The sequence below is a fragment of the Rhinopithecus roxellana genome, chromosome 1 (assembly GCF_007565055.1).
Source record: "Rhinopithecus roxellana isolate Shanxi Qingling chromosome 1, ASM756505v1, whole genome shotgun sequence".
Taxonomy (NCBI): domain Eukaryota; kingdom Metazoa; phylum Chordata; class Mammalia; order Primates; family Cercopithecidae; genus Rhinopithecus; species Rhinopithecus roxellana.
In genome coordinates this window covers 104,788,042-104,808,131 of record NC_044549.1, presented here as the reverse complement: position 1 = coordinate 104,808,131, position 20,090 = coordinate 104,788,042, and the positions used below count along the sequence as shown (strand labels likewise).

General features: G+C 34.5%; 1 protein-coding gene across 3 annotated transcripts in view; it reads left to right on the top strand.

Moving 5' to 3' along the window:
* The window catches only part of MBNL1 (muscleblind like splicing regulator 1), a 266,635-nt gene that overhangs the window by 36,577 nt on the left and 209,968 nt on the right, over window positions 1-20,090 (top strand). For all 3 annotated transcript variants that reach the window (XM_030928573.1, XM_030928607.1, XM_030928657.1), the window contains exon 2: window positions 7,287-7,404. The gene's annotated coding sequence lies outside the window, so the exon portion shown is untranslated. The remainder of the gene's footprint in view (window positions 1-7,286; window positions 7,405-20,090) is intronic.

Sequence of the window (20,090 nt, the reverse complement as noted above, 5' to 3'; positions counted from 1 at the left end):
GTAGTCCCCAGTTTTAGGTTTATGTAATTCTCACAGCTAGCCAATTCCAGCAAAAGCAGAGCTTAAAATTTCCATAAGTAAGTCTTATTGGCTGGCTTGAATCACACGTTCCTCTTTGAACCAATCACTGTGTCAAAGGAAAACAATTAAACTTATTTCCCAGACATTGGTCATATGCTTACACCAATGTTGGTGTAGGAGGAAACTGATGTCACTCACCTCACATGCAGTGATCCCAAAGAAGGGCCTGTTCCTCAGAGAAAAATCGACAACCTGTCACCAGAAGAAAGAGAATCATTAATGAGTAGGAAAAAGCACAGACACCCAAAAAACCTGATTGCTCACACTAGAAGTTTTTTCTTCTTCTTCTTCAGAAGACGTATAAGATGCCTGGCCAACGTGATGAAACCCCATCTCTACCAAAAATACAAAAATTAACCAGGCGTGGTGGTGGGCACCTGTAACCCAGCTACTCAGGAGGCTGAGGTAGGAGAATCGCTTGAACCCAGGAGGCGTAGGTTGCAATCAGCCAATATCACGCCATTGCACTCTAGCCTGGGCGACAAGAGTGAAATTCGGTCTCAAAAAAAGAGACACTGTTCCTTACAATGCCCTTCATTTTCTGATGCCCCTTTCTCTCTGGCTTCATCTGTTGTAATTCTTCACCACCCCATTCCCAACCCTTTTAGTTTATGCCTCCCAAATAGGATAGTACATGTAGCTCCATGAATATGATTCTGTTTCGCTGACTTTCATGCCTTTTCCAATTTGTCCCCTCCCCCTCCCTTTTCAAACACCCATGAAGTCCTACTCATCCTCAAGTGTCAATGTAATCATTACATTTTCTCAGCCAATTCTTGATTTGGCTAGCCTAGGACATGTTCTATAATTCTCCTTTCTGCTTCCTCTGAAACTGTACACCTTCTAACAGATCAGTTTCAAATTAAAGTGTATAATTTAATTATATGACAGGACTAATGTAGATTTTTTTTAACCCTGCTTTTTTCCCCCTTAGAACCTTGCTTTCTTGCTCAGGCTGGACTTGAACTCCTGGGCCCAAGTGATCCCCCTGCTTCAGCTTCCTGAGTAGCTAGGACTACAGGTGCACACCACTGTGCCCAACTAGGACTAATATAAAACTTGATCAATGTCTACTTGAAGTGGTATATTTTAAATGATCGATTTCATGTAGTTTAATGAAGGGAGTATTTAAAGGTGTTGCCATGATTAGGAGTAAATGAGGTATGGCAGAGATGAGCAATGGTGGGAATTGCTAATTGGGTTACCACCCCTAGACCTGAAAGGCAAGGAAGAACCATCATATTGGAACCTAGTAATAGCTAATCACTGAGACTGAGAAAGACAGAGAGTAACTGTGGCTGTGGGTGGAGGGATACAGACACTTCCAAAATCACGCCCTGGCAGCATAAAGGAGATACAAATAAGGACTCCAAATTCTCTCTTCTCTGTATCATGCTGATCCATCCATTAGCCAAAGTTAGCTGGAATTCATTTGTATTCCCAGTCCCTATCGTAACTCCCTACATACAGCAGATACAAAATATTGAATGAATGACACTCCATAAATCTCCTATATTCCTAGTTTTTTAAAGTTCATTTTTCTTAATAAACATAATCGATGTAATATAAATGTACAACTAGATGTGATTTGTTAACCTTTGCTATGTTTTCAAATAAATATATTCACAAATTAGAAGAATATTTTTTTACCATCTATTCATTCACAAATTAGATTTGAAAATACTCATCACCATCGTTCTCAGGAAACATGGTCTTCTTGGCCCTGTACCTACGATACTCAGTTAACCCTCACCGTACCCCAGTGGAGTTAGTATTATCATCCCCTTTCATATATAAGGAAACTAAGGGTCAGAGATACTTGGAAAAATTCGGACTATGCTTTCCTTTTCAATTACTTAACTGCACAAAAACAAACAAACAAACAAAAAAAGAATGTTAAAATATTTAAGCCATTCTCTTAATAAGTAAAAAACAAAATCAGTGAACCAGAAATATTTCTGTCACCACTGAGCTATGAAAAGAGCAGCTGAAATATTGCTACTTCAGTAGTTTTAAAGTGGCCATGAAAATATGCCTTGGGAAAGAAATAGTGGTTAAAACCATGAATATATTTATTCTGTTTTACTTGAAATCTGTTTCCAGGGACATACGCCCAGATGCTTGTTTTCTTCTATGTGATAGATGCATAATAGCAAAATTTAAAAAAAAGAAGAAAAAGAAGAAGAAAGCTGATTGAGGATTAAAATGGTAAATGTGAATGAAAATAATGGGAAATATGAAAACTTGAATATTTTTCTCATATGTATGATTTTTGAAATTTCTTTGGAAGTGTTTTTTGAAAGTTCTAAATGCAAAATGTGATTATTACTATATTGTTACCTTTATCAAAATATCCTTTCACAAGAAAATAGTACCCAAATTGTATTTTAAAAGAAGGTATTTTTGTGTATTAGATATATTAATCGTAAACTATTTCTAATGCAATATATGATGCAACATGTTCATACATGTTATAAACTCCTGATACATGCTTAAATATATTTTATAACAAATTTAAATTTAAATATATTTTAAATATATTTTTTATTTCAATTATGTACTGCTTGGCACATAGAAGAAACTAACAATTTATTGACTGAGTTTAACCCCAATAGCAATAAGTACTACCAAGGTTTAGAGTATGATCTCAAAAATCCCTGTCTACCAAAAGCAACCAGGGTTCTTTAGAGAAATGGCTGATTTCAGTTCTGGGGCAAGAAATACACAAAATGAACCTGGCTATCTTGTGCCAGAAATCAAAGACATTATCAAAGAATATTAGGGTCATCTCAAGAGGTTAGCATAGCCAGCATGAAAAGCCCTGAAATGGAGGATGGGGAGAATGGACCATCAACAAAAAAGAAAAATTATTGCAATGCATTGAAACAGGATTGTCTTATAATCCTACATATTAATAAAAAGCTGACAATTATGCAATAAAGAAATGTTTGGTCCTGGTAGTAGGTGATCAGGTAAACAAATAATAAAATAAAATAAAATAAAAAGAAATGTTTGGAATGAATTAACAGGTAGTTCACAAAACTGGACTTGTAAAGGATGATACAACATTAAAATGTGCTCAATCTCCACAGTAATCAGGGAAAAGCAAAATAAAAATATTAAGACTCCATTTTCTTGCCCATCTGATTGGCAAATCTTTAAAAGTTTAAAGCAAATACTGGCAATCACATAAAAAAACAGGAAATGTTGGAGGTGCAAACCTTTTTTGACTGGGCAATTTGGCAGTGACAATTAACATTTTAAATGTATATGCCTTCTGACCTAACAATTCTACTTTCCTGTATCTACCTCAAAGACTTGTACATACTTTTAAAAGGGACATTTATAATGCTCAACTAACTGATCACATTGTTTTTAGCCGTGAAGAGTAACACAAATTCAATCAGTGAGGGAATTAGATATATATGAATCAGTTCAGAAGTATGTCTTGAGATATCTTCAAGCTATATTAAGTTTTTTAAAAGTCACAGTGAAGAACATGCAGTGTGATATTATTTACATTAAAACCCCGCAAAATTATTTAACTCCATATGTGTCTTACAGGTAATTATATAGGAAATAGTTAAGCAAAGATGCACATCAAACTGATAGTATTGTTTACTTCTAGGAAGAAGAATCATGTTAGAGGGAATTAGAATGGACTTTTGCTTTAACTGTATTTTTAATACTATAAACACAAGAAAGTGTTTAAGTAGTCTTTGTTTTATACTTCCAGTAACCATCTTAGATGGTCACTTAAGTCTCCATTTACAGGTGAGGAAATAGGGCTCAAAAATATTGCCTGACCGGCTGAAGTTTAAATAATAGTAGAGTTGAAAAATTAATTCAGGCTTATCTTAGGACCTCTATGCAGACTCTTCTCTGTACATTGGAGGTAAAAATGATTTTATATTTTGCATTGGTGAAAACTTTTCTAGGGAGATAACTGGGTTGGAAACAGAGATTTGGGAGCAATCAGTATTTGCCAATTAAAACCATGCAAGGATAGTGAGATTGTGGGGTAAGGAGAGCAAGCCCAGGACAGAATCCTGAGAAGTGGCAACATTTACTAGAAGAGCAGAGTTAAAGACTCATAAAGAAATCAGAGAAGTTGCTACATAATCAGAAGGTGAGAGTGAAGTCAAGAACTGAAAGAGAACATTTCCTGGAGGAGGAAGTGGTCAACACTGGCATGTGCTGAAAACAGGTCAAGTAAGAGGACTTTTGGACTTTGGATTTGGTAACAAGATCACTGGTGATTTTGGCAAGAGTCTTGGTAAATAGGAGGAAGCGGAAACCCATGCAGAAGGAAGAAACATGAGAAAGATAGGTGGACTTAGTATGATGGTTCCTCAAAAAGTAAATATAAAATTACTGTATGATTCAATTCCACTTCTGGGTGTATATAAAAAAAATTGAAAGCAAAGATTCAAACAGGTATTTGCATGTCCATGTTCATAGCAGCATTATTCTCAATAGCCAAAGATAGAAACAACTCAAGTGTCCATTGTCTGATAAATAGGAAACAAATGTGGTATATACATACAATAGAATATTATTCAGTTTTAAGGAGGAAGGAAATTCTGACATGTACTGCAACTTTGATGAACCTAAGTGAAATAAGCCAGACATAAATGAACAAATGTCATATGGTTGAATTCATATAAAGTACCTAGAGTAATCAAATTCATAGAGATAGAAAGTAGAATGGTGGTTGCCAGGTTGAGGGCAGGAAGGAATGTTCAGTTATTGTTTAATAGGTACAGAATTTCGGTCTAGAAGAATGAGAAAGCTCTGGAGATAGATGGTGGTCATGGTTGCATAACAATGTGAATGGACTTAATGCCTCTGAACTGTACATTTAAAAATGGTTGAAATGGTAAATTTTGTCAAATATATTCTACCATACACACATGCAAAAAAGATACAAGGGCTCAAGTCAATGTGGGCAACTTTCTCAAAAAGTTCTGATGAAGGAAAAGAAAGTAATAGGACAAGTCAGTCAGAGGAGGAATTTTTAATGTGGAAGATACTTGAGCATATTTATCAGCCTGGAAGGGATCATTAGAGAAGAAGAAAAGTAGAGATATACATCTGTTATTCAGGCAAAAGGCACACAAATATTGAGGATATACATTAAAATTACAGCAGACATTGAGGACTATGCTTCCAGAAGTGTGACTGGGTCTTTGGGGACTGATAAGCCTAGTGTTTTATATAATGATACCCCAATACCATAATATTTAAAATTTGTCTAGACACATAGAATCTAAGCAATTTTAATCACATCGACAACTTTTCTGTAGGAATTTCCTTATAAGTAGTTCACAAAAGAATTCAAATAAATTTTTATATCAATGATACACTGGGGTTTTGTTTGTTTATTTGTTTGTGTTTTTTGTTGGGGTTTTTTTGTGTTCTTCTGGAGGGGGCAGCTTTCTTCACTTGGTTTATTTGTTTAACTTCCTGTAAACTCATATTAAGTATGAGTTTAGGTGAAATGGAAAATATTTTAGTTTCTAATCATCTTCTAATTATTCTTTGTTTGTTTGTTTTTGAGACAGAGTCTCACCCTGTCGCCCAGGCTGGAGTGCAGTGGCAGGATCCGGGCTCACTGCAAACTCTGCCTCTAAGGTTCAAGGGATTCTCCTGCCTCAGGCTCCTGAGTAGCTGGGATTACAGGGGCCCGCCAACGTGCCTGCCTAAGTTTTGTATTTTTTTTAGTAGAGATGGGGTTTCACCATGTTGGCCAGGCTGATCTCGAACTCCTGACCTCAAGTGATCCACCCGCCTTGGCCTCCCAAAGTGCTGGGATTACAGGCGTGAGCCACTGTGCCCAGTCTAATTACTCTTAATGCCTCTTTGGACATAAGGTTAAGTAAAAAGCAAAGAGTGTGGTGCAGTGACAGCATGATAGCTTCTAAAGTCCAGAAAGTGGTTCTTGCAACATGCGGAGGTTTGCATAATTACTATGTTGTGCTTGCAATCCATCTCCTTCTTCCCCAATGAGCGAGGGAGGTTGGGAGCAACTGCCACACATAAAAAATGAAGCTACACATTGGCTTCTATTATCTGGCAACCTGAACCGATGATAAATATATTTGTATATATCCTTTTATTTGAAGTTGGCAGTAGTATTTGCTTTGATCAACTTTTTTATGTCTTTTTTCAACCATTGTCCTTACTGTCCTTTAAATATTCTCATTTACTACTCCAACCTGTAAGAAACTTAGCCAGCTAAATGTTCAGTTTTGCAGGATCTACACCTCTGCACCTGTTTTTTACTCTTGTGGCTGAAGTAGTGAAAGATCATGTCTACGTTCATGTGTAACAGTTTCAGTTTTGCAGTGCTTTATCTCTATGTAACAGGCAACTATTCATGAGAAAGGAAGTTTGAGACTTGTAGGTAAAAAACCACTACCCAAATTCCAGGAAAATGTCCGTTTACTGGAGGTTTTTTTGTTTTGTTTTGTTTCTTCCTTTAATAAGATGCCTGTAGTCAGATTAGCATTTGGGTCATACTTCAAATACTTCAAATTAATTAGACTTATAAAAGCAAGTTTATTTCCATATATCAGCGGGACAGTTTTCTTCTGCATAGGGCAGTATTATCTGTGATCATTGAGCCACACAGGGCATGTTTCCTTGTGTAAACGAGCACTACCTAATCAAATATAGACTTCTTTTCTTTCCTTTTTTTTTTTTTTTTTGAAATGGAGTCTCGCTGTGTCTCCCAGCCTGGAGTGCAATGGCCGTGATCTCAGCTCACTGCAACCTCCTCCTCCTGGGTTCAAGCGATTCTCCTGCCTCAGTCTCCTGAGTAGGTGGGATTCAGGCGCCTGCCACCATGCCAGGCTAACTTTTGTGTTTTTAGTAGAGACAGACTTTCACCATGTTGGCCAGGCTGGTCTTGAACTCCTGACCTCAGGTAGTCCACCCGCTTCAGCCTCCCAAAGTGCTGGGATTACAGGCATGAGCCACTGCGCCAGGCCAACTATAGGTTTCAATAGCTTAACTTTTCAAAACTTTGACACATATAAACATGTGTATACTTTAATTATATATGTGTACAGGCACCAATTATAGCCTGTTGCTGTGATTTCAAGTGTGAGCTTCATGAATAATTTTCCATGCCCCATAAAATGGATAAAGCATAATGACTGTTATTTCATAACTTCCTCTTTTGGTGGACTATCCTTTTGCAGAGGAAGAAAAAAAATGTAACTAGAGAAGAGAGTTGAGCAGAGAACGGAGATCTTTGACATGGTGGTAGTTTGTCTCAACCCTTGAAACAGCTTAACAAGCAACTATAACAACATTGAGGTAAGAACAGTTATTTGCTATTTTTCATTTTATTATTTGGATTGCTATTTACATAGCAACAATTTAAATGCTGACCAGATTACAGTGTAGATTAGATAAACCTGATACCTCTTTCAAGTAAGTAACCGACATTTTAAATAAAAGGTTTAATAAATTGACAAAGCTTCAACTTCATATACAAGCTTTTAAAAACCTGGACAAATTTAAAGTTTTCATTGATCTCCAAATTATTTTACCTGCAAAATAAAACGTTATCATTCTTGTGTATGTGTAATTTTGCACACAATTTAGTGCTGAGGAAACATTTGGATTATTAACAAATTTGATAACTTTTCTTCTTCCCCAGCTCTAGATTATTTCTAATATTCTCTCACAGATACACTTTTGTTCATTTTGCATATTATTAGTTGAGCACTTTCCAGAAAAAAAGCATTCTTACATTTGTTTTTACCCACTGTGAAAATATATTATATCATTTAAAATATGACATTTCAGTATTATTTTTATATCGCTTCATAATATTTGTGTAGAAAAATTAATTTGTAGTGTAGACAGCATGATTTAAAAATTTAAATGAAATATGCAAATCTAATTTTTAAAATTTATTGTTTTCTAAATAAGTTTAATTTGTATTTATAATGCTTAAAATATAGTAAGAATGAGAACAAAGATATTTGGATTGATAATTGGAAATCAAGCTAAACTGAAACTGATCTTATTAGTGAAATTCTAAAATAATCTGGATCCTAGAAACTTTTATTCTCATTTGCACTAATCTAGAATAATACCTACACATATTAAGTGTATTTAATACAATTGTATTCATAATATAGCAATTTTTAAATCTTCCTTTTAAAAGCTGTTGGTTTCTTTATACTTTGGTAAAAACATTAAAGAGCGTTTAATACAGCTTTGAAAAGAAAAATCAGTTTAAGTGAACTACTCTGGCTATATATACATATGGAAGTTTGAAGAGTTTGCCTCTGAGCATTTTCATAACTGAATCATTTTGAGAAGGTTTCATACATCACACATTTATCATGTGAGATTTGGTAAGTGTAAATATCCCAAGACGTATTTGAAGCTGTCTTAATTTGGTTTGAAAAAAATTAGGTCAATCTCATGCCTTCCAAAAAGAAAGTCCACATTATCCCATCAATTAATAGATTTAATTTTCAATAAATTTTGGTAAATGGTGCTGTTATACTGGGTCTAGTATGTTACCTAGTACCTAGTTGGTTTTTTGTTTGCTTGTTTGTTTTACCTATTTTCATGCACTATATCAATAGTTGCTGTCTTTTTATTGTAGGGGAAAGGAAAGCAGACTGTTAGTGTTACAAACTCAGAGGTGAACTGTTGAATCAAATTTAACATATTAACTTGATGAAAATTTTAATATTAAGTTGATGGTTATGAGAAATCCGTTACAATTGTATGTCTTCATCTTTATCACACACTAATTAAACACAACTGCTTGTCAGGTCTGGTGGATCAAGCCTGTAGTCCCAGCTACTTTGGAGGCTGAGGCAAGAGAATGGCTTAAGTCAGAAGATCAAGGCTGCAGTGAGCTCTAATTGCACCACTACACTCCAGCCTAAGTGACAGAGCCAGATTCTGTCTGTAAAAATATAAAAACACAGAAAATTTAAAAATAAACACAACTACTTCTATCAGAAGTTCAAATGTCCACAATTTTAACTATAAGATATTTTGATATCATGAGCTATTAAGTGTTGTATGTAGTATGGTTATATACTAAATAATGGCTAACAATCACAAGGAGACATAGCCCAAGGTAATTACAATATAAGTTGGTCATAAGTGTAATTCAGAACAGTAAATGAAGGCTAAAGCACCAGAGAAGATACTATTTTTCTGGCAAGACAGATTTGTTGTTGCTGTTGTTGTCAAGAATTAATAAAGTCTGAATGAACATCCTAGTTCTAGATTACGGAAAATAAGTTTTTAAGTTGTTTTCTCTTTGAGAAAATTATCTTTACATAAGAAAAAAAAGTGCTCGTCTGAGTTTCCATGATAATATTAATAGTAAATTAATATTAACAAATATTAAATATTTAATATTATTGTTTATTCATCATAAATAAATATGATACATAAATTATTATTGCAAAATATAATTTTTACTTCTGAGCTGTAGATATATATTTTACTATGTTTTAGTAGATTATGTTTATGTGACATAATTATCTAATAAGTTTTCATTGAATCTAATAAAAGTTGAGGCCGGATGACTGCTGTATATAGTACTGTGAAATTTGGTCTCTGTCTTAATAAGACATAGTTTGATTGTGTGAAGTGGATGATCTTCTTGGGGATCTATTAAACTATTGGTTCCAGGGTTGATGCTGCTAATCTCACAGTTAAATGGATGTTCTTCTCCTCCTTCACAAGATGACCTTCCCAAAGTTGCTCATCTACAGAAATAGAAAAGAATGATCTGCTTATAGAGGGCTCTATCCCACTCCAACGAATAAACATACATTATTTTTCAAATAATAATTACATTTAGGAATAACAGTGCTATTTGTTTTTGACATAAATTACTAAACTTCCAAAAGAACATTGAAACATTTAGGTTTTGTTTAGTTGTTTTGTTTCCTCTTCTTTTGGCCATTTTCCCATTTGCAAGAACAAAGAGAAGAAAGCTTGTTGCCTGGAAGAAAGATTACAGTGTGGTTGCAAATGCAGACATGACCTGTTTTGAATTGAAAAACAAAAATCTTCGTATCCTAGATAACGTGGGCCTTTCAGCAATTTAAAAGCAAATTTGTGCCCTCCTGTGTTTGTTGACTTTCTATTTATTTTTAATAAATGTAAATTCCAAATGATTGCTACATTTGCATATTCACATATAATTAAAATATGCTAAATAAATAAGAAATTATTATGATTGCAAAAATATGAGCTATGTCAGTACATGAGCTCTGTGTGATAAAATATGTATCATTTTCACAAAGAAAATAATTTGTACAGATATAAAAATAAGGGTAAGCCATTTTATATTTCTGAATATTTCCATTTAAAAAATAAATGAAATGGAATCTAATTTACACATCTGCATTGTAGAAAATAAAACCACTGTTCATTAATTTTTAATCTTTAAAATGTAACTTGTTATTTGAGAATTAGTATAGTTCTGTTATTTGTCTGACATCATTGATGCTTTTTATTATTTTTTATTAACTAAAGTTAGGCACTTAAATTTAATGTTTTTAAAATTCCTTCCAGTTTTATTTTTCATCTTTATATACATCTTCTAAATATAGGTTTCAACTTTTTATTTAATTTTTTAACTTTTAATATTATGGAGGAAAAGACCAGATTTGCATATTTAAATCCAAATTTAAATAAAAATGTCATAGAATCATTCAATAATATTGTTACCTTGGAAAGCAGATGAAGAATGAAATTAGTCTATTAGTGTTGCTCCATAAACTAGTATAAAATTTCATACCTCATTATTATTCTACTTTGCAGATGTTTCATTGTAAGCCTTTAGTTTTTTTTAAATAGGTACTGGTTATCACATTTTCAAACTTTTTTTCACCTTGGAAAAAAATACATTGCAATATGACTTTGAGAAAAATCACCACAGTTGTGATTTTGAAAAAAATTAAATTTTTTTAAAGTATATCTTAATTCAATTTATTTCCTCTTTGCACAAGAGAAAAATTTTAAATAGGTTGCTTTTATTCTCATTCTATGTAGGTGAATAGAGCTGAATTAGAGGAGCAGCAAGAACATTTTCTATGAAATTAGGCAGCCTTCTGAATGAATAAAACACAATCATATATCTGATGGCAGTGAGTTTTCTTAAATGCTCACCAGAAACTCTTGTTACACTTCACCTACTTTAAAACATCTTATTTAGAAATAATTGGAATCTGAAAAATGTTGTAAAAATAAAAAAGTGTAATGAACCCCTTATATCCTTACCTAGATTTGCTTAAATATTTTATTCCATTTGCTTTATAACATGCTCTCATTTTCTTCTTTATATTTTTCTATGGTCATAACTTTTTTCTGAACAACTTAAGAGGAAATCACACATAACAAGGTCTTCAGTCTGTATTTTCCAAGAATAGAGATAATCTCTTATATAATGGTTACATTCAATTATCTACTTCATAAATTTACATAGCTACACTACTTTTATTTAATATTTGTCCATGTTCCAATTTCGCTGTTTTCAAATAATACAGTTTTAAATACTTCCTCTCCAGTAAATCACCCAGTCTGGAGTCAATTATCACACTTAGCTGTCTTCTGTCTTTTTAAAATGTATTGTTGCTAAATGTTCAGTAAAAATTGTTTATTTTTATAGTGTAAAGCATGTTTTAAGATATTTATACATGGTGGCTAAATGTATAATGGATCAATTGAACTAATATATGCATTACTCAAATACTTTTTGTAGAGAAAACATTTAAAATCTAATCTCTTAGCAATATTTAAGAATAGAATACATTGCTATTAATTATAGTCACTATGTTGTACAATAGATCTCTTGAATGTCTTGTCTCTTTAGTCTCCTTTTGTCTGGAACATTTCCATATCATTTCTTTGTCTTTTATGAAAATGAAGATTTTAATGAATATGGTGTATTCACCAACTCTTTTTTTTCATTTAATAAAGTGCTCCTCATTGTTTATTTTTCTGACATTTCCCTATGATTAGATTATGGTTATGCACTTTCTGCTGGAGTTCCTCACAGGTGATGTTTCCTCTTCTGCTATCATATGTAGAGGCACATGAGCCTCTTATGTCCCACATTGTTAATGTTCATTTTTGTTGCCTAGTCAAGGTGTTGTCTGATTTCTCTATTGCATATTGATGGCTCCTCCTCAAAAATTTCCCCTCAGATTTAACATTCATTGATGTTCTTGTCAAATGTAATCTTTACTATAATGGTTGCAGTATGATGGCTTTACAACTTCAGCACTCCCTCCACATTTGCATTAGTCTTTCCCGATCTACTGTAAGCAAAAGAATTCCCATCTTCAACATCTATTTCATTATTAATTTATGCATCTATTTGTTACTGCCATGGATTCATGAATTTCTTTTTCCTATGATTCAATTATTTTGGTGCTTAAATTGTTCACATTTGACCAATGGAGCCCATCCATTCTATAACAAACCTACCCACCTTCCTTCCTTCTTTCCTTCCTTCCTTCCTTCCTTCCTTCCTTCCTTCCTTCCTTCCTTCCTTCCTTCCTTCCTTCCTTCCTTCCTTCCTTCCTTCCCTCCTCGCTCCCTCCCTCCTTTTATTTCTTTCTTCCTCCCTTCCCTCCCTCCCTTTGTGCCTCCCTCTCTCTTTCTGCTTTCCATTCAGGGTGATCAAGTGCTCCTTTTACATATAATTAGGTTCATTATTCCCAGTTTTAGGTTGTTTCATTTTACATTTTTATTGATTTAGTTTTACTTTTCGAGTCAATTAATTTACTTTAAATCTTTTTTTTAACCTGTAGAGATTAAGTGTTGCTTGTCTTAGACATTTCTGCTAAACAAATTTGATGCACCTTAACTCAAATGTTACTGATACAGTTCAAAAATACCTGCTTAAGTTTGGGATTGAGCTTTTATCTTTGTATTTCAAATCTCTTCAATCTGCATTTAGTCAGAAGTGAAATTATCCTCCTTTGCATTCCAAAAAGTGACAATTTCAGAAAAGAAAGTAGATAGCTATAGTCGCACTGGTAGTTCACTTATCTTATGGGTTTATTATTCCAGAGATTTTAAAAGTTAAATGGGCATGTTATCATTACACTTACAGAACAATAATTATGTAAATAAAGACAAGAGCAGTCATAAATGTAGTATAGTTTATGAGCTAAAAAAAATTTCATTATTTTATATGTGATTCTAGAATATTCCTGCCCCCAATACTTCCCTATATTCTACTCAGGCATTCATAACTGAAAATAAACCCTAAAATTCATAATAGGAAGAGAAATTTGTGGTTGGTGTCAAAAGATTCATTTTCAAGTTCCATTTTATCACTTACTGACTGTGGAACTTGAATAAGTTACATCTGTATTTCTAGACATCTACTTATAACCCTAAATAAAAAACAAATTCATACCTCCTCAACTTTTTACCAATTTCTGGGCTCATACCCCACACAGATTATTAAATCTTTACACTCAGATGTTAAGAAGCATCTCAAATTCAACATGCCCCAAATAAACCCCTCATTTCCTTCCCCTCTGTCTGCTCCATCATCAATCTTCTTTGTTTACTAAATAGCACCGGCTTACTCCCTTACCCCCATTATCCAGGCCAAAAGTATCCTTAATTTCTTTGTTTCTTTTCCTCACCTACACGCCATCTATCAGCATGCCTGTCTGTTCTGTTCCCAAAAGATATTCCAATGCTGACCAGAATCACCTGTTTCACATCTTGAGCAAAGTGTAAGACACTGTCATCTCTGTTCTAGATGTCTCTGTTTTTGTGGTAGCCTATTAAGAAACCTCTTTTTCTATTCTTGCATCCCTACCAATATGACCATTTAAAATATCCATCAAATCATATGACTTCTTCCTCAAAATTCTTCAACTGCTTCTTATTTTAATTAGGATAAAATCCAGATTCCTCACTATAGCTTATATGTCTTTGTGTCTTCTCTCATATCCTATCTTTCATCTCTTCATTCATGATATTCTGGCTCTACTCCTCATTTTCCCCCCAGAGTATTCTGAGCTCATTCCTGACTCAGGGACTTTCCACATGCCCTTCTCTTTTCTTGGCATGCCCACATACCTTATTGTGACAATCTCTTCTTTATTCAGGTCTCTTCTCAAACATATCTCCTAATAGATGCCTCCCATAGTCCACTACATATTTAATTGTAGTATTCCCCACCCCATCACTCTGTCATTTTACCCCATTTTAATGTTACTGATAGCACATAAAATGTTACACGACATGTTGATTTTTATTTCTTTATCCAATTATTTACTATATATTTCTTTCACTAGAATGCAATTTCCCTGAGGGCAGAAACCTGGCCTTTGTTGTTCATGCTACTTTTACATTTTCTAGTAAAATAAATGGAGGATAGTAGGTCCTCAATAAATAAACAATGATTAAGTGAAAAGCCTCAACATTTCTGAGCCTCATATATAAAATAAGCATAATAGAAATAACTATCTTCCAACGCTGTCTTGAGGAGGCCAGTATTCTAAACTGCCATGCAAATGTCAAGTGTAGTTTCTTTTGTCCGTGTTGAGTCAAACAAACTGAGACCCAAAAGTGGTCCTTGGAGACAACAAATAGACAGAGAAGTTCTCTTTTTTTCCGTGCTGGCAATTTTCCACTGAGCTCAAAAGAGACAAGTTCATAATGACTGCCACTAACTTTTTAGAATCCTGGGGTGCAAGACCTCTGCATTTCTTGCCACATTGCTTCTGCCCTTGTCCTGCCTTGCCGTTGCCCCCAAGAAAAGCATGCACCCACTCTTCCTTGACAGTTAGGGTTCATTGTTTTCCTCAACCACATGGAAGACTAATCTCCTTCCAGAATCCTTTCCTGATTAGCCATCTGCCTATGCTGGCCTCACATCTATGTGTATTTTCAATATTGTTTTGTAATTACTTCCTTGTTCTATTTTTGATCTTGAAATGGATTATAAAACTACTCTAGGAAAATTCTTTTTCTTGTACATCCAAAATATCAAGCTTACTTATATGTATTAACATATAACTAAGTTTTTGAGATCATAAGGCCCTAAATAATAAAACCAATGATAATGATGATAATTGCAATGTTAGTAATAATAACAGCTCTGCTATTTCATATTAAACTTTTTTTGTATCATCATATGTCAGGTGCTTCACATGATTAACGCATTTAATGCCCTCATCAGTCCTATGCAATAAGTACTATTATTTCCACTTTACAGATTTAAGGAAAAATATAGAAGTTCAGAGAGGTAGGTAGCTTAATAAAGGCCACGCAATTGATCTACCTTTAAACTGGATCTGCATCATATAGCACTTATTTTTTGAGAAGCAAAGTAGGTAAATCTGTGGTTTAGTTACAGTTAAGAATTCATGGATTATTATGATGCAGCCCTAAGCCAGAAATCTTACAATTTGGTGGAGTAAATATTAAAAGAAATATATTTTAAGACACAGCATAAAAAATAGAAGGTGCCACATGAAAGATCAAAATAATTTAGAACTGTACTTCCAGGTGCAGTGATGGTTACAAGGCTCCCTGGAGGTGGCAGGTTTAAAGTTGAACTATTAAAATTGTTTCATTAGGTGGAGAAAAGTTGTGATAATAAATTTTCAGAAGAGTTCAGAAAAATTTCAAAGAAATAAAAATTCTAATATTACATTAATTTAATATTGAGCCTTAACTTAATATTGAACCTTTTAAAAAAAATGAGCCTTTTTAATATTGAGCACTATCTCCTACAGTGCTACCACAGGAGATATTTGGTGGCTCTGACTTTATGGTTCTTCTCAGGAAGTGGGTTATGTGATAAGAGGATTTTAACTCTTGCGAGAAGCTCTGTTTTCATTTTAAAGTGAGTTTATTCATGAAGTCATATATCAAGCACTATACTTTGGGCGCTATTTTAGGTACTGGGGAAATAGTGATGGACAAGATCAAGTTTCTACCCTCAAGGAGCCTTCAGTCTAGTGGGGAAAGCATTGAGTAAACTAGTAAAGGAATAAATTTTAACGGGACTTTTAGGTAATGATAGTGACCAGAAGAAAATCCAGCAGAGTAAAAGGATAGAGAGAAGATAGGAAAAACATCTTTACGTAGATGGTCTCCTGAGTTGGCCTATTTGAAAAGGTAATATTTAAGCTAAGACCTGAACAACGAGAGGATTGAGAGTCCCATGCAGAGGACTCCGGCAAGAGTAGCTCAGGAAGCGTGATTGACCGGCGTAGAGGCCAGAATGAGCTTGGCACATCTGAGAAGTAGAAAAGAGTCTGGGTCTCAAAGGATGATGGGAGATGAAGCTCAGGAGCTGCAGTTGAGAAAGGGCCAAGTCACATAGACTGCAGACCAAGGAATGGACTTGCACATATGAGCAAACATTTGCAAGGACATGCACATGTGTTAATTGTGGATGGGAATGCAATGAATGAACCATTATCTCTGGCTAACACACGCTTGGAAAAACTGTTGCTTGAAGAGAAACAGGAATTACTAAATAGGTAAAAGTTTCATAGGAGATAAATTATTACATTTAGGTGAATTTCAGATAAGCCAAGTTTACCTTGATGAAAGTGAAAGGAGCTCAAGTATTATTTAAATTTGTAAAGATAATGTTTTCAGCAAAAATTGTCATGGAATAGTTGACTCTAATCACAGTCATTTGAAGATATGTACACTGATTTCTGATAATGGCGTCATCATGCAACTTAGTTTCTGCGTGGATATGAAGCAGAAAAGACTACAGAAACAACTACATTTCAGCCTCCAGAGACAGCAGATGTTCCCTTGTTTATTGTTCCCAAATCCTAGTACCAATAACTACTGGGCCCCTGGCAACATCAACCTGCTCCCCTTAAAAGTAGACGTAAAATTACTCTGCCATTTTCCATAGTGATTATATATTGCCTATGATTTATTTTTATTATCCTAAGAGATGTAAATGACCCATATCACTACATTTTACATCTCTGTTAGTTGGACACTGCTTACTTTAAGGGGTAGGAGGTTGGGGCTGTGATTTGGAGAAAGAATATAGAATAGCTTACTGAAAAGACTTTTTACATTGAGTAAACAGAATCAATATTTATTTGTTAGGGATGATGAGAAAAAATGGCCTTCCCTCATACTTAAGAAGTTAATAACAATAATTATAGATTCTTCTATTTCTGGTTTGGGTTAAAAGCTGCCCTTAAAAAACATTACCTGGCCTTGGACTGAGTGTATACTAGAAGGATGACAATCATGTTTTCCCCAGGGCAGTCAGATGTGTTGCTGTAGGAGCCAGAAGCTTACTTTTGAGTGCTACTGGCAACCTACAAATAGAAAACCATTGTGCTACTGGTATTACAGGGTGTGGATTTATAGATGACTTATATGCTATTTAAGCAATGCATTCTATCTTATGTATATATGTGGGTATGATGACCACCATATTATCGGATTATTGCAGTGTGATGTAGTGTGCGGTTTTTAAGTGCGTGTGTGTGAGAGAATAAATGCATGAATATCTGCAATATGTATTAGAGAGCACTCCTGAAATATAAGCCACTTCCTGACCTGGGCAGATTAACCAAGAAGCAAACCTATTAAAGTATGAGAGCATTAGATTTTCTACGCTAATAGTACACATTTGTTGACATGAACTAGATTCAGGAAGGGAATACAGAAAGAGCAGACGGACGCTGGGTTTGACTATTTAATTAACTTGGGGCTGATGATCACCCTTCAGAAAAGGATGCTGAGGATGCCTTCTCCAGAGCCAAGAGGCCTCTCCTTGTGCCTTTATTTGGCTTTCCTCCTCTCATTGGTGACCCATCATGTTAGGGGGAAAAAAAAAGTCTTTCAAAAGTGTAAATGTTATTCTTTCTGTGGGCGATGTCATCATTTTAGTGGCCCAAGCATTTGTTACTAAAACAGTACTTAGCAACACATAATCATTATTTTCTTCTCTTAAAATTCTGAGTGTGTTTGTTCTGATGCAGTCAGGAGACACATTTTTCAGGGAGGTAGGAGTAAAAGCTTAAAAACATGAAGTAATGCCTGGAATAATCTTTGAGTTGTGTTCCTTAAATAAGCAAGAAGACAACTAAATTTTCCTTCCTGTGGCGACAGCTTTGGCGGAGTAAAAAAAAAAAAAAAAAAAATTTGAAATATAGTGCTAAAGGAAGTGGTTTTCATGCAACTGTGCATCATATACTCTTCGTTAATGTGGTAGATACCGTTTGCTTGACTTCATTTGACTTGTCTTTCTCATGTTTTTGCTTGTAAAGTGGGTGAGAAAAGTTCCACCAAAGAAACCTGTGCACTGACCAATCAATAGTGATGTTTCTAAAGTTCCTGTTAATCATTTCAGGAAACGTCTTGGGCTCCTTTTTAATTACATCCTACCTAATATAAAAACTGTAAAGGTATTTCTGTATAGCTATACCATCTTGTAGAAAATAGCTATATGTTTCTTAAAATTTGTAATTTGATTTGAATCCTCATATTTCAAAGACACTTGAAGCTTAACAAGAGCTTATTTTTAAAAACATATTCTGTATTTTAAAATTTGTAGTTACTATTTTAAATAACAAAAATAGATGTAATTTATCAAAGGCCTGACCAATGTTAGGATAATTCTCATGAAGTCACTCATTATCACAATTCCACAAGGTAGACATTTTAAGTTTGCAGGAACCTGAGACTTGGAAAAAAACTGTCCAAGATCTTATGCCTAATAACAGATTCTATAGCCTGTCTTTATGTCTAATAGCCATGGCCATCGGAAATTACACTTAATCTTTTCCTGCTCTGATTCTTCTAAAAAGTGTATGGGTCATGCGCAGGCCATTGCACTAAGTTGGTTGGCAGGAAGAGGTGGGTATGCCCTATTGCCAAGAGCAGTCAACAACAAAGGCAGCAGGGCAAGGTTGCAGCAGAAGACCAAGGTTGCAACATCAGTAACTACTGCCAGTGGAAACTAGCCCATGTGTCATACTTGGTATGTTATATCTGTTGCCAATAACCCCAAAGTAGATAGTGTTTTCCTTTTAGCCACCCAGTAATCTAGTCATAAACAAAACAGATTTACTTCATTGGCTGCTTCTTCCATCATGGTAAGGAAAATGCCCAGTTATGCCACATATCATCTAAGCATTCCTTCTTTCTAACAATTAATTTTGACTGCCTTGTATGAACCTGATATTGGTGCCAAACATTCCCTATCCCACAAGTTTAAGAGTAACCAAGCAAAGTTGACACCTTCTAGTGTCCACATGGGCTTCTTGGTATTTAGGGACCTTGGCAAATTATTTACAGCTTCTTTCAGATGAGCCTTCCAGAGCTTTGTAAGAATAAACAAACTTCAAAGGTCTCCGAAGGGGAAAAACTGTCCTGGCTAAGTCTATAATTTAGGCTATCTTTAGAGAGTACAACTCCATAAAGAGAGAGGTCCAAGAAACCAGCTTCTTTTATACAATTAACTTTTTCTTTACTTAATTGTAAAGACTAAATGACAAGTAGGAAAGTGCTTTTGCAGGAACGTGGGGGTCTTAAAGCTGTAGAAGGAAGATACACTGTGCATGGGAGTAAGTATGTGGGTGGGAGTTATAGATTACTGCTCTTTTGCTAGTCTGGAATAACTATGCATAAACATCTTTATAGTAGTAACTTGAACAGAATCGTTAAACCTCTATTAAAGGCACTTGATACATCATTTAAAATAAGCACAGGTTACCTTATATCCAGAAACAGAAAAAATCATTTTACATCCAGCAAAAAAAGATTTTAAAAGAGCCTTTGATTTTTGGCAAAACAGATGATAATAGAATTAAATTTTCATTTTATTTTCAAATATTAATTCAAAAGCTATACTTTTGAATATACATGCTATACTTCTTGAAATTATCAAAGCTAAGCTGGCTAGCTTTGTAGATATCATACCCTTAAAAGATTAAGCCCAGGAAGTGAATGATAGTAACACCAAAGACAGTAACAGCAAGAGC